The sequence below is a fragment of the Adiantum capillus-veneris genome, chromosome 12 (assembly GCF_014529385.1).
Source record: "Adiantum capillus-veneris isolate H3 chromosome 12, ASM1452938v2, whole genome shotgun sequence".
Taxonomy (NCBI): domain Eukaryota; kingdom Viridiplantae; phylum Streptophyta; class Polypodiopsida; order Polypodiales; family Pteridaceae; genus Adiantum; species Adiantum capillus-veneris.
This window is the reverse complement of record NC_140942.1, coordinates 43395110-43410354: the sequence shown is the minus strand read 5'-3', so window position 1 is coordinate 43410354 and position 15245 is coordinate 43395110. Positions and strand designations below refer to the sequence as shown.

Genomic DNA, 15245 nt, shown 5'->3' with positions numbered 1-15245 from the left:
TCGATTTTGAGACTCTCTCTCTCTCTCTCTCTCTCTCTCTCTCTCTCTCTATTGTAGCCGGGCAAGTGGTGAAGTCTCTCTCTCTCTCTCTCTCTCTCTCTCTCTCTCTCTCTTTAATAAAGAACATTTGCTATTTACTGAGTACACAGAGACTTCTAGAGATGCTCAAGAGAGTTTGTCTTCTAGAAGAAGTACAAACTGTTGATGATCAATAGCAGGGCTGTATGTACATCAAGGTGGAAACTGAGAAGAATGATGAATAAACCATCGTGGAGGGGCATAATGCCACATGATCGTGCCTCTATCCATACTGAAAAGAACTTTATTACGCGCCCAAAGTCGAAGAAACTGGTGTCGTCTCCTCTTTGCTGCCCTAGAGAGGCCTGCTGAAGAATCCCATTGGCTGCGCAAGGTATGCAAAAGCTCAATCCAACTGCACCCAAAGTTGTGGTCACATGCGAAGGACAACCACCCAGAACCTAGCACAGCGAGCCTTACATATAATCCACAATACTATGTTGCATATCGTAGCAAATAGCATATCACGAGGTTGTATGTCAAACTCATGTACTAAAGCAGACACCATGTCTAGTGTGCCCCATCTGTATCCCAAGGCTGTCAGCAAAAATAATGGATATGTGGAAGATCCCTCATACATGGTATGTGAGCCCGGATGTCGCAAAAGCCAAGTGATCTCTCTCTCTCTCTCTCTCTCTCTCTCTCTCTCTCTCTCTCTCTCTCTCTCTCTCTCTCTCTCTCTCTCTCTCTCTCTCTCTCTCTCTCTCTCTCTCTCTCTCTCTCTCTCTCTCGTTTTCATGAGGGCATGCATGGAAGGTCCAGCCAAGGATGGAACCGTAGGAGTAACCCCTTCTATGGGGAGTTTCATGGCGTGTGAAGGAGAGCTAAGGTGAGGAATCGACCTGCACCAATGGTGATGTGAGTGCTACCAACGTGGTTGCGCTGCCCTTTGGAGCCTTTTCAACTCTGTAGCATGACCAACAGAGCATGAGATCGCTCTCTCTCTCTCTCCCTTTCTTGCTCGGCGACAAGCCTGTAGCGCTATCTTCGCCATAACCATTTATTGGCTTTGACTTCATATGTGGGCACCCAATAAGCCCTACCCTTTTCCTAGGAAGTGATGAATCCCATAGCCCCATCATGCAAGGCACATTGAGCGGCCGTGAATTCACATGTGAATCAATGTTGGCTATGAGCAGCTGTCGATTGGAACTCGAATCGATGCAGGCTATGAGCAGCAGGTGATTGGAACTCGAAACCCGCAAACAATACGCCGCAGTACATGAAGGACGACCTCAAGCATGGCTACATCAAGACCATGCAAGGGTGATAAACACTACCAAGCCCACATGCACCGGTCATGCAAGGCAAGGCATTCTGACACAATTTTTTGGTTTTCTTCTTCATTTCGATTAGTACGATGGCAAGGCCATTCAACAATAGTATTTGATGAGGTATGCAGTTGCTTTCTTAATAAGCATGTGCTTGTTCTCTATAGCATGCACTAGGTGTGTGTACTGACATAGAAGTTTCTTACATGATTGTGCAATTTGAGTGTTAGCAACGACTAAAACTTGGTGTGCAGACAACGGTCAAGCAAGGCTTCACTTTGCACCGGTTGGCAAAATTGGGGTTATACATGCCAAAATGCACTATTATTTTTTAGTTTGCACAAAATTTAAGGCAAGCAAGGCTTGCATTGATTTATAGAAAGGTCATAAGTTGATTGGACCATAGATTTTGCTGGTCCATATCCCTTTGATATATCCTCTTTGAGCTATCCTGCGAAGACTTCCGTTCTATGTATCTCCCATAGTGGCTTTCCAAGTTGGTGATATGCTATAAGCATACAGACTTGTTGACACTTTGTGAGTATATATGGATGGTCTTTCAATTAATGCTAGTTTGCATCAAACCAAGGGATTTCATTGTCTATTGGAATCCACGGCTATGAGTCAGACAGATTCCAGTTGGGCATTTCTGCCATAGTCAGTAAAGAGCACGACTCTATCATAGGTTGATCAAGTACATCGGTAAGACAAAGGTTTCTTGGGCTGTTGTACGCTTCGGCAAGGCCAATTTTCTCTGAATGCTTGGCAGGACCAGTTTTCCTTTGCTGTAAAATCTGTCTGTGAGCAAGAGTATCTGTAGATATGAACACTGGTAGCATACAAAGTGGGGCTACTGAGATGTATCATGCCAACAACAGACTTCGCCCATTGGGAATATGCTATGAACATACATACTTGATGGAAACTTGCCAAGATGTGTGCAGGTTTTTACGACACAAGAGGGTGTATATGATACACGTGTCCCACAATTTTACGTTTTGAATTTACTTTGGACGGTATTGTTTATTATGCAAAGCCAAATGCTTGGCCAATTTCATGTGAAGCAAGTCTTCTAATTCATGCTACGATTGACTTGGCGTTAAGAGCAGTGGCAACCAAGTTTGGGGCACCTACATTAATCGGGATATCATCTCACCGAATCCCTACCAGTCTAGCCGATGCAAGGCACTTATGGTGTTGACTTTTACATTTGCGGTTGTCACGGTAGCCAAAGGCTTCCACTTTTGTATGCAAGGCATGCTACCTAGGTGGTTTAAAGTATGTTTCCGCTCTCACACAGTCACTCTGTCAAGGACAATATTAGTTATGAATTGTTTCCCATAATTTGCTTTTTGGTTGCTGTCATCGCATACCAACACTAAAAGGAACCTAAATTTAGGCCTTATTTCATAGGCAAAGTGCCATATTTAAGTTCTCCTCACCCCCTACACAATAGGACGGTCCCCGATATGATTTTGGTTACCTCTCTTGATGAGAGCATCATCAAGTAGATTGTTGCATGCTTATAGGATAAGCTACAGGCTAGGCATAAGATGCACACGAGCATGGGCACCAACTATACAATACACGTCATACCAATTTAAGGAAAGTTCCTCAGCCCGGCATGCTCTCCTTCTCTCTCTTTCTTATTTCTCTCAAGGAATAATGAATATGTTTTGCTTGTGAGTCAGCCTGAGCCAAGGTGCTCTAACTCTCAGCTAGAACTTGGGAAAGACGCCATCCAAGTTAGTCTTCATCGGTTTGTCGATTGAACACTAGTTTCCAAAGGGCTCGGAGTCACACAGGCTGGCTAAGAGTCATTATCAGATCTCGGGTAAGACCCAATTGTGTTGGGATTAAAGCCCAAGTGGCCTCTTATATCGATATGGCCGCCCGCCCGCCTAACTCACTTATCACTAACTCTTTGTATATACTCACTTATACTTTTGTGGATAATAAGGTTTGGGAGATAACCCTTCAAACGATTTTCTGCGTACTATGTAAGCTCTCTGTGTATCTGTGTGTGTGTGTGTGTGTGAGTTGATCCACGCTCCGCTCCGCGACTTCAATTGGTATCAGAGCTTGGTTCAGTGCGTATTTGCGTAATCGCGCGCGCGCACTTTTCATGCAAATTCTGGATCCGAAGCTTGGAAATTCACACTCGGCGTTCTGGGAGCATTTCCAATAGGTGAGCTGGGATTTTACCCCCCTTTCGAAGCCGTTTATGCCCTCAGAATTTCATTCTAAGCACTACATCAGAAGATAGGTTTCAGCCGCAAAGAAACCCGTCTTGTGTAGATTGGCAAGCAGGAGGTGGTCGGCATCAATATCGGCATCGACATACATCACTCATTCGTCTTCAAAGCATCATCTATAGACCAGGTACACATATATATCATCATATATATATATTGCAGTCTGCATTGCTACTTCTTGTGCTTGCCAGGTTCCAGGGGAGGTGTGGCTATACGACGGCTTGACACCACTGGCATGTATTGCGGATTGATGTATTGTGATTGTGGGTTTGCTAGTTGTGAGTCACGCTAGCAGACAGACCGCCGCAGCGGTCATAGGACAATGATTGGTCTATTGTAGGATGTATGCTAGTTCTGGGCAGTTTGTTGAGCCATCTGTGAGGGTCGTGTGTGAGGTTTTTTGAAGCCAAGCACTGGGGGCTGGGTTACCCAGTGTGAGGTGGATTAGGTTGCTGGAGTTCCCTCTACACGCATCCTCTTCGACGACTTTTATCCCATAGGATGTATGACTTTGTGTAGACACTGGATTGCATCTTATGCGTCAGGCCATTGAGGCATTGTTCAGGGTTCAGTCTTGAGACAGATACAGGTTCTGTCATCGCCCAGACAGGAGACAGGAGACCGAGGGCATGGTACCATAAGTTCCACCAGTTTATGCTTTCTCAAGGCTACAAATGTAGTGAGTTCGATCACTGTCTATATACAAAGAAGGCTAAGGATGGCAGTTGGCTGATCCTTATTTTGTATGTGGACGACATGTTGATTGCTGGCAAACACTTGGAAGAAATTTCAGCTTTGAAGTCAAAGATGGAAAAATCATTTGACATGAAAGACATGGGTGAGGCAAGTCATATACTTGGTATGCGCATTGAGAGAGACAAATCAAAGAAGTTGATTTGGTTATCTCAAACAGAGTATATTGACAAGGTTTTGCAATGTTTCAATATGGAGAAGGGAAAGGCATTGAGTGTTCCATTGCCACCATATGTGAAACTTAGCAAACAAGATTGTCCTGTGTTTGAGGAAGAAAAGGCTGAAATGGATAAGATTCCATATGCGTCTAGAGTGGGTAGTTTGATGTATGCAATGATTGCTACACGTCCGGATATTTGCTGTGGGAGTGGTTAGCAGATATATGTCAAATCCCGGCAAGAAACATTGGGAGGCAGTGAAAGGTATCATGAGATACTTAAAACATACAAAGAGTATGCGCATATGCTATGGTAGTCAGGATTTGAGTGTCAGAGGATACACTGACTCAGATTATGTAGGAGACTTGGATAAGAGGAGATCTACATCAGGCTATGTCTTTACATTGGCTGGAGGTACCATATCATGGCGATCTCGATTACAAGATTGTGTTACGCAGTCTACTACAGAAGCTGAGTATGTTGCAGCAAATGAGGCATTTAAAGAAGCTATTTGGCTTGGTAGATTGGTAGCAGACTTGGGAATCAAAGTAGATATGCCAGAGTTATATTGCGATAGTCAAAGTGCTATACAATTGGCAAAGAATCCAGTGTTCCATTCGAAGACTAAGCATATTGATGTGAAATATCACTTCATTAGGGAAGTACTTGAAGAGAAGCAGATACAACTGCTGAAGATCCACACCAAGGACAATCCTGCTGATCTACTCACAAAGGGACTTCCAGGAGAGGGCTTTGTGCATTGTCGTGAGTTATTGGGCATTGGATAGATGGTAGCCATGTAAATCTTTGTACATTTATGTTCATAGATTTACAGTTACTTAAAGTGCCACATTGGAATTTAAGTGGGAGGTTGTTGGGATTAAAGCCCAAGTGGCCTCTTATACGGATATGGCCGCCCGCCCGCCTAACTCACTTATCACTAACTCTTTGTATATACTCACTTATACTTTTGTGGATAATAAGGTTTGGGAGATAACCCTTCAAACGATTCTCTACGTATTGTGTAAGCTCTCTGTGTATCTGTGTGTGTGTGAGTTGATCCACGCTCCGCTTCGCGACTTCAAATTGTTGGCATGGGTGATTGTTCTCCAGCTTGAACAGATCTACCCTGTGGACTCCACATCGATGTTAACTACCAAACAAGAGTCTTGTCATTACATATGGGTAATTTGTAAGCACTACAAGTTTTGGTGCGATGACTGAGGTGAGTTTTGATAAGCTCACACTCCCATACACTGATCTATAGCACGGCTTATAGATGCGGCAAGCATTTCCAATAGCATGGTTTTCCATAAGAGCTAGGGGCTCCGCCCTGCGTGGATCTCCCGTTTTTTCTATAGCACTAGAAGTGCATATAGGAGCACAGTTTTGTGGTATGACCACATATGTGATTACTAAATCACACAATACGCGTTTATTGTCATTTTTGGACACCTTCACACTTTGTTTTTCAAGAAACACTATCTGCCAAGGGATAGTCAAAAGATTCTTTCCAGTCTTTCACCAAGGGGGTTGGTTTTGCAAGCTATACCCAGGGGTTTGGATTGCCAAGGCAACACCCACGGTTAGAAGTTTCATTTTTTTATCTTCACTAATCTCTGATTTTAGTGATTAGCAGGTCAAAGCAATTTTAATATGGTACGCTTAGAAGTTGAGGGATATACTGACTTCCGGAAAAGTATCAGGTAATTTTCCACCTCATTGTAAGCATATGTTTTTTTTTTTGGTTTCTTTTCCTTTCCAATTACGTTTGATCAAGTTCTGTACAACTATTGTTTGAGCTAGAAGGCTTTCATCCAGCTTGCTCTTTAGCCACATGACAAGGTCATGTAAGATCACAACATTTTGAGAAAATAGTGTTATTTTCTCTCTTCCTTGTTCCTCAAGATACCATGATGGGTTTGATTCTTGTTGAAACAATTATAAACCTACATGGTATGGTTCTGTTTGGCACATGTTGTCACATGGGATACAACATGGTTTAGGAACTCAAGGAGTTTGGTTCAGCCAGTGTGGAGCAATGATAATGAGGGTCCCTCTCACTCGCGTCGGGGAGAGTTCATAGTTACCTCCATACACAAGCATAATTTGTGTTTGATGGATGTCGCTTTCTCTGCCATCCTTACTTGAGACATATTCCACATGTGGCGAATATGAGTCTTTGGGACTGACACTGGCACCTAATTCCTAATGATGTGTCGCGACAAAGTCCCTACGTGCTGGTCGCATCCGTTTATTAGACCATTTGGAGCACACCGTATCAGGAACAATTTCAGTGGCCAGAAATTGTTTGGTACTAAGTACAGACTTGTTACGATTACAAGTACTATGAAGCCACCTTAACGGAGGGCCGTTTCTACATATAGCCAAGTATGCTACGTTCATGAGAATGTCTCATGGTTGGTACCTAGGTGTGATTGAGCTTTCACATTTTGTTATGGTCCAACTCTTGTTGCAAGGCTTTCACGTACGTACCGTGGAAAGTCTCCTCATGGAATTGCGGTTCAGATTTGTTTGTGTTAAATGCATGCACACTAGATGTTATTGGCCCTAGTGTTTAACACAAATTTGTTCGGAGCAGCCTGCAAATTCATGGACTTTCTTGTTTTTGCTTTTTTTTTTGTACTTCAAGTGCAACTTTTCTAGCATATTTATTATGAGTTTATACCCTACCATACAAAATGGCTCAGGATGGGTGTCTGTGGTTGGATGGGCTAAACTCTATGAGCTTACTCCACTCCAACCTGCTTTCAACCTAGTTGGTAGTCTGCCTTCCATGTCAAGTATATGGCTAGATACTCAATGGTTGAGTCATAGTTTATCGTCAATCGTGGAAGACTGTCTGTAAGTGGTTGGGGGAAAGTACCTCACTCTTACTGTTGCTATTCATCCCGCGTTGGCTGGGCAGCTTACAAGTATTTTTCCAGTGCTAAAGGATCTGCTAAGGGCATACGTTAGCAGAAAGCATTTTGAATGGGCGATTCTCTCCCTATTCTAGAATTTGCTTAGGTTTTCAGCTTTGAACACCTGTTGTGGTGGGGTTGGATACCGATTCAATAGTTATAAGTCAAGGACTTAAGTAGGTGGGCTGACAAAGCATGTTGGCATGTAACCTTCATTAGGGGTGAATATGTAGTTATGTGTGTTCCAAAATGTTCAGAAGTGTGACATGAGGACACTCCCTATTATGTCCCTCAGTAGATATGAGCTTTCCAAGATACTCACACGAGTTGGAAATCTGGCTCACAACTTCATGGACAGCTGCGCCAAGGTTTTCTTGCATTTTTTCAGTCTCTTCAGAAAGTTTGCAAATTGGTTATTTCTTCAGACACCTTTTAGTTGTGGTGACTCCTTTAAAGTACTCAAGTTAGTTATAAACCAAGAGCAACATCTTGATTTTGAACATTGTTGTTCTTTTGCGACCACTTGTGTCGAAATGGTAACTCAATTTCATTGAACCTCCTCACTGCACCAATTATCGGTCATAAGGACAACTGGCCCATGTATGGGATGTCAATCAAGAAAACATCAGTGTTATTACGAAGCTATTACACTTGTGTTTTCGAGGATGAAAACGCTTCTCCAAGGGGGGAGTAATGTAATGCCAAGGGCAAACCCAGGTGACTCGGGCCAAGGGCCGAGGGCCGGCTACTAAAGGCGGACAGGGAGATTCTATTCAATGGCCAAGGGCTATATAATGGGGGGTTGGGCGGAGAATCTTTATGAAGCAGCTCCTGGGTCTTACTCTCTCTCTCTCTCTCTCTCTCTCTCTCTCTCTCTCTCTCTCTCGAGCAGGGCATGGGGCAGCAGGGAGTGAGTTCGTGCCGGTGCAGGACGAGGAGGTTGTGCAGGGTGGCACTGAGACGAAGGCTTGTTGCTCGCAGCAGCAGGGCCTAAGGCTAAGGCTAGAAGGTTTGGGGTGGGGGCATCTCGATGTGTGTGTGTTGGGGGGGGGGGGGGGGGGGGGGATCTGATTTCGCTCATCCTACGTTGTCTACAGCAACAACAAAATGAAATTCCACTAGTCTCAAGATTCCTTTATTTCCCTCCCGCCCGCAAGCTCTCTCTCCCCTCCCTCTCACCATCACCTTCGCCATAACCCCTTGCTCCTTATCCTTACCTCGGTTGTTGTGCCCTCACAACCCTCGCCTTAGCCATTGTCCACAGTGCCCAGGCCTGCATTTGCACCCAAGTCTCACTGTCCACCATTAGCCTCACCTTGCTACTCTATTCTTGCCATCTTCCCCTGCGAATGGAAGTGCTTCTGCACATGACTCTTCTCCATCTCCCGTTCTTCCAGCCTGCCCTGCAAAACCGCCACCGTAGCCATCTGGCTTGTGCTTGCCGATGAGGTATCAACCTCTCTCTCTCTCTCTCTCTCTCTCTCTCTCTCTCTCTCTCTCTCTCTCTCTCTCTCTCTCTCTCTCTCTCTAGAGCCTCCTATACCAGATTCCGCCCGAGTTTTGTTGCTTCTCCTTTGATGTCTCACATAATTCCATAGGCTGTCAATGCGAGGCAACAAGGCCTGCACTTACCATATGACTACTCTCGTTGCTTGTCGTTGGCTACAACAGGGAGAGAGAGAGATAGATAGATTGAATTATCGTCCACGGAGGTCAGATATGACCCATGGGACCAAAAATAGAACATAGCAATCACTCCAAATATGTGAAGACATTTGATACATATCAGTTAACGATTGAGGGTCCATCAAAAGGGTAGAACAAAAGAACAAAAACCTATGGGGGCTCAGGTGAGGGGATATCCGGTTTGGGAGTTCGAAATTCGTAGATGATGGCTTTACCGCCTCGAGAGATTGCCCGTTTACCTTGCTTGCGGGCTTCATGCATCCTTTTGAGTTCACTTGTTTTCATCTTGAGTTGCGTCGTGGTTAATTCTTCAGCAATCCACAACTTTGTTCCCTTCAAGAGTTGGGACTGGCATAGCAAATTGATCCGCTCCTCTTTGTCCTTGAAAGTGAGGATACATTGCTTGGGTGGCACATGCTTATGTGTGTCGTTGATCCAAGAAACAGTTTTGGGTTTGATCTGAACTGGTTGAAGAATGTCATTAAGTTTGGTGATTGCTTCTTCGAGGGTGTCCTCCTCAGCCCCCCAATCTTGACCTTGAGGCCAAGAGATTCTTGTAGTCGACACTCTTGTAGGGCCGCTTGTATCTTGGTATCGATCTTTTTCTGTGTTGCCTCATGAGCTTTCTTTTGTACCTCCATGACACTCTCAAGGAAGGAGGATTCGACTTCCTTTGCTTTTGAAAGCAAATTTTGTCTCTCTACTTCTTTCCCATCCTTGAGTTTATGCAAGCGCTCCTTTAACTTCACGTTCTCCTTGATGAGTTCTTGCACCTTAGCCTCCAGATCTGTAATTCTTGCTTCTTGTCGAGCGGCAGAGTCCTTCCTTGGTGTAGTTGCTACCACTGCAAGAAAACTACTTGTGCGAGAGATTGGAGTACCATTTGACATCATGACTGTGTGAACAAGGTCTAAGGACCTCTTAAAGTGGACCTTCCCTTGCCACTAACGCAGCCTTCTGTAATGACGATGCTGTGACAAAGTTGAATGGACTACCAACTAAGAGCGAATGGGCCTGCCCCTGCCACTAACGCAGCCCTCGGTGTTGCCTACAGGGTGTTCTGGGGCATCCTGTTTTTAGATCTATCCACCCAACCTTGTAAGAAAGCCGCTAAGTTACTCGTGTTTATAAAAAAAGAAGAGTTTGAAAATCTTGTTTTGCAATGGAAAATGTTTCCTTCCCAACCTTCACGGGTAAGGTGGGGGAAGAAGCTTCGAATTTCCTAGATAATCTTGAAATAGCATGTGTCGTCTCTGGAAGGGATGACGATGCTTCGTGTTTGTGTATTTTTCCACTGTTAATGAAAGTGGAATCAAGATCATGGTACAATGCCTTGGTGCAAGCCACCAAGGAGAGGTGGAACCTGCTAAGAGCAGCATTTCTAAGGCACTTTGGAGAAGGCACCACATTGAAGAACTTGTGGCAATTGCTGATAGAGTTAAAGCAAGGAAGTATGGTTGAATATGCAGCATACGAGTTGAATTTCGTGGATCTATGGGGACGATGGGTTGCATTGCTGAGGGAGGGTAAACGGGCACCCGATTTCCTAAAGAAAGACCCATTTGTGGCTGGTTTATGGCCAATTCTTAAGGAGAAGGTGAAGGGAAGGTTTCCTACTACGTATGAGGTAACAATTGAAGTAGCTCGCCTTAAAGATAAGAAATTATGTCTACAATCAAGGACTACCGAGGAAGAGGAACCGGGTAGGGCCCGACCACACCAAATCGCACCTGCAGGCAGCAGTCGTCCAGAGGAATCAGCCATTGGAACCGGCTGAGGATCAACAAGACCTGCTCAATCGATCTCTCTCTCTCTCTCTCTCTTTTGACCCAATGTTGAAATAAGCCTAAATCAGCTGTCTGTATTACAAAACCCTAACCATTCTCTCTTGGCTAGTATCAGAAAAAATATTCCGCACAAAATAACCTCATTAAGCCTTTCTTCTTAAGGTCTCTTTCCTCTTTTGCTTCAATGTTCTTATATCAGCTTGTTGTTTGGTCAGTCGCGCCGCCGAATGGCACGGGTCTTCTTGGGGCACATGTTCAATGGCAACCGCTTATTCTTGTAGGCAGTGCGAAGAGCTACATTCTGATTTTGTGAAAGTATTATTAGCACTTGCGCTATTGACAACCTGACTACCTTGATTTTAGATAGCTTGTTGGGTGCTCCTCCAATCACCTTGGATACTCTCAACAGGGCAAGCTCTGCTTTTAGGTCCTTGGGCTAATTCTATTGTTCCCCCTTGCTCTTAGCTTGCAACTCATGCACCTTGATCTTGGCCATCTCTATAGATACCGCGAGTTGCAAAGGTTTGTTGTTGACGAAGGCAAGATTTCGTAAGAGAAACTCTCTCTCTCTCTCTTTCTCTCATCTCTCTCATTCTTAGATATGTTGTCTCTCTCTACCTCAATGATCTCTCTTCTTCATAGGTGCCTTGTTCATATGTGCGGCATTACATGTGTTCTAGATCGAAATTGAGAAATCCACCAAATCACGAGCCAGTTCTTGTCTTCATTGCATCTTCCATTGCCTTGTTTGACATGGTATCATGCTGCCACCTTTGGAATGGTATCAGAGCCCTTAGTGACACGACCACCTTGGATGCTTGGATTTGGCTGATTCAGTGCCGTTTTGGACTGGATTGAGAGAGAAGAAGCTTGCTATTTTTTCTTGTTTTTTTCCTCCAAATTTGGGGTAGATTTGGGGATGTGGAGGCCTTAGATCCTCGTCTACGACTTCCCTGTCTTTACGCTTGGTTATCCCGACAATGCGACAACTCTTCACCAAGGGGATCCCAATGGAGGTTTCAAAATGTTGTAGCAGTGAGGTGGAGTCATGTTGTCGTGCCTTCCCGTAAGGGGAGCAAGCATGTGGCTGCTGGATCCAGAGGGGGAGCTATTCATTACCAGCTTCTTCTTCAGAGAGAAGTGTTTGGACAGTAGTGTGATATTGTTGATCACTTATGGAGCATGTTTCTATGGCTGTCTTTTCTTTGAGGAGATGAATTGACAGATTTGATGTGCCTTTTGCAAATGCATGTCTTTTTTGGAATTGTTGACGGAGCTTCCTCTTCGTTGGGTAGCAGGTTGATGATTTAGTTGCCGTTTTGTACCATATTATGCATTATAAATGACAGAGCGGGATCACTTTCCTTCTAGAAGTAGAGGATGTTCTTTGATTTTTCATTGTCCATCTAAGGATGGACGTTTCAATTCTGGCTTCAATTGACTCTTGTTCATCCAGTATGCGGCAGTTCAAGTGTATGTTTCAATGCATGCGTTGGAGTTGTCTTTGATAGTTAGAACGACATAATTCTATCTCTATGACCAGTTCCTTTTTATCATCTGACTTCTTTGTTTGAGGTTTAGAGGTGGAGCATGTGGTGCCACAAATTGTTAGCCGCCAATGACAATAGATGAAGGAGGTTTTGATGGAGTGTGGACTTCTCCTGTGCATGTGTTGGAGTTGGCTTTGACACACAGAGTGGGATACTTCGATCTCTAGTACCACTTCCTTTTTATCATCTGACTTCTTTGTTTGAGGTTTAGAGGTGGAGCATGTGGTGCCACAAACTGTTAGCCGACAATGACAATAGATGAAGGAGGTTGTGATGGAGTGTGGACTTCTCCTTTCTCCTTTCCCCATGTTCTCTCCTTTCGCGGTGGTGGCGTGTCCCTACAGATTCGGTCATTCATTCACCCTTTTGTGAGCTTGTCAATACCAGTTGTGGGATAGGTTTACTTTTTTTTTTTTTGAGCTTGTCAACACCAATTTTGGGACTGGTTTGCAACCTTTTATGGGAATTTTTCTTGATGTTTGACAACACATTTGTTGATATCCTTTGGATGGTAGGTTTCCACGTAGTGTTGACAGTTAGTGGGAACATCTAGTTCCTACTTCCGCAGTGAGAAACATTTGGATGCTTCTTCCGTAGATCCTTTGAAGAGATCTAACTTTGGGAGCAGTCCTTTAGGTGCAAATCTCGCCACAACTGGAAATATAGCAAGTTCTTTTCTTGCAATTTTTTGCCCATCTTTTTGGCATGTTATAGATCAGTCCTAGCGTTCTCCATGGGCTTGTTCCTTGAGCCATTTCCCCCTTACTCTTCCTTTGAGTACTGGTGTCATGTTATGTGTTCAATATTGATTGCACAGTTCAATTGTGGGTATCTTCTCCTTAGCACAAGTAGAAAGGACAATTTTGGTGAAGATTTTAAGGAAGCAACGCACAACAATGGGAGTATATGTGCTCTTCCGAGTGTGTATGTAGTTTGGAATATTTTATTGGATTGTCCTTGTAGGTTTGATCGTGGCAGATGTAGAGAGGTGACAGACATTTTGGTTTGATCTTGCTAGACAGTGACAACTTCTTTGGCAAACATGATCCTTAGATGACGATCTTTCAGGTCTTCCTATTCTTCGTAGCTCAAGTTTACCAATGGTGTGATTCTCTTTGAGTCTCAAAAGTTTCATGAGATTTAGGTTTTGCTATTCAGCTATATAGGAAGCGGCTTCACTCCAGGTTGTCTCAATTTTATTTTTGGTGGTACTTATTCTCTTTTCCCAGGATTGAGCGATAAGGGGGCTTTTTATTTTGGGGGGAGCTCTCAACTTAGCTTTGGAGCTTTCAATGGCATTGTTTGCGTTTGCTTTAATCCAATGTGGGGTTGAGTTAGTTGTTACCTCATAGCGTACTTTTGAGGATACTTCTCTTTTACTTCTAGGTTATTATCTTTAGTTGACTTTTGGTGCTCCATTCAACGTAGCACCATGCACGATGTCTTCTAGTCCTTGGTTTCCTTGTGCCCATTTCTTGTCCACAGTGCTTGGTAGATGTCCTTCTTTAGCCATTTTGGTGGTTGCCTCAACTTTTGATTTGTGTTGTGATGGTTGCTCTTCCTAGTGCATCCAAGCAGTTGTTCATATGCCCCGTCTTCCAAATTGATCCCTAGAGATTATACCATTTAGGACACACCTACTTCCCTTATCCTTAGACCGGCATGTTGTTTTGTACATGTGGATAGTGGTCCTTCTCGGACTAGGCACCAATTAAAGTTAGATATGGCATTCTTTGCAGATGGGCAAATGTTCTTCTTGGTTCTCCCAGATTTGGGTTCCACGATCCACAAGTATATTTTCCTATTGGATTCACCTACCTTGGGTGATCCAGTTACACAGTAGAGACTTTTTGATAGTTATGACATATATCCATGGTTTGGGTGTTCTCCCTTCAGAGGGGGATGTGGAGCCACCAGCTTGGGAGTAAGTTTCTAAGCCTAGTTCTTACAGTTCTTATGGCTCTTGTTGGGGTAAAGGCATTGTGCCTTTGCCCGAGCCGACATCCAGTGTTCGGTCGCCCAGTGACCTTATTCTTGTACATATACAAAGAATAAGGGGCAACTCACTCATGAGACTTGCTCCACCCACACAACACCTTGCACTCTCTCCTTCTCCCCTTCCCGCACGCACACACCACACCCCATACACACGCATTCCACACAGTGCACTCTTCAACTGGTATCAGAGCTGATGGACGATCTCATGGGGTGAGCGTGCCTCTACAGCACTACAGAAATGGGCACCATGAGCATCAGGCAACAAGTTTGTGGGGAATTGGGCACCAAACATTGGGAGTGCAAAAGAAGCGGCAAATTTGAAGGCCAGGAAACTTGAAGGTAGTTGTGTGCAGTAGGAGCGCTCACAATATAGCACTTGAAATTAAACAACAAGATCAAGCATCTTGAAGGTTGGAAGGAATTGAAGTTGTGAGCATTAAGCCTCAACAGTGGGAGATCGAGCGAAGCGGAAGGTGTGTGTGTATGATGCGCGCGTGCACACACACACACTTGTTCACAACATCTGACCTTGATAGCATCTATGGGGCTCGGATTATGTCGTGAATCACTATTTCTGGCTACCAAATATGACATCCAACCTGTTACATTCAAACTAGTTTTGAGTTGTGGCCTTAGGGGAGTTTTACCTTATGCTTTACATGCTAAAATACTGCTTTCTTTTGCTATAGGGTTGTGGGGGTGGCTCTAGCACCTCAGCTGGAGGGAGTTGTTGACTATACTTTGAATCATTGTAACATCCAACTTTATGAGCTCAAGTTGAAAAA

At 44.1% G+C, this 15245-nt stretch overlaps 1 pseudogene; it reads right to left on the bottom strand.

Moving 5' to 3' along the window:
* Positions 1–11055: 11055 nt before the first annotated feature.
* LOC147445655 (large ribosomal subunit protein uL29 pseudogene) lies at positions 11056–11408 on the bottom strand (annotated as a pseudogene).
* Positions 11409–15245: the final 3837 nt, after the last annotated feature.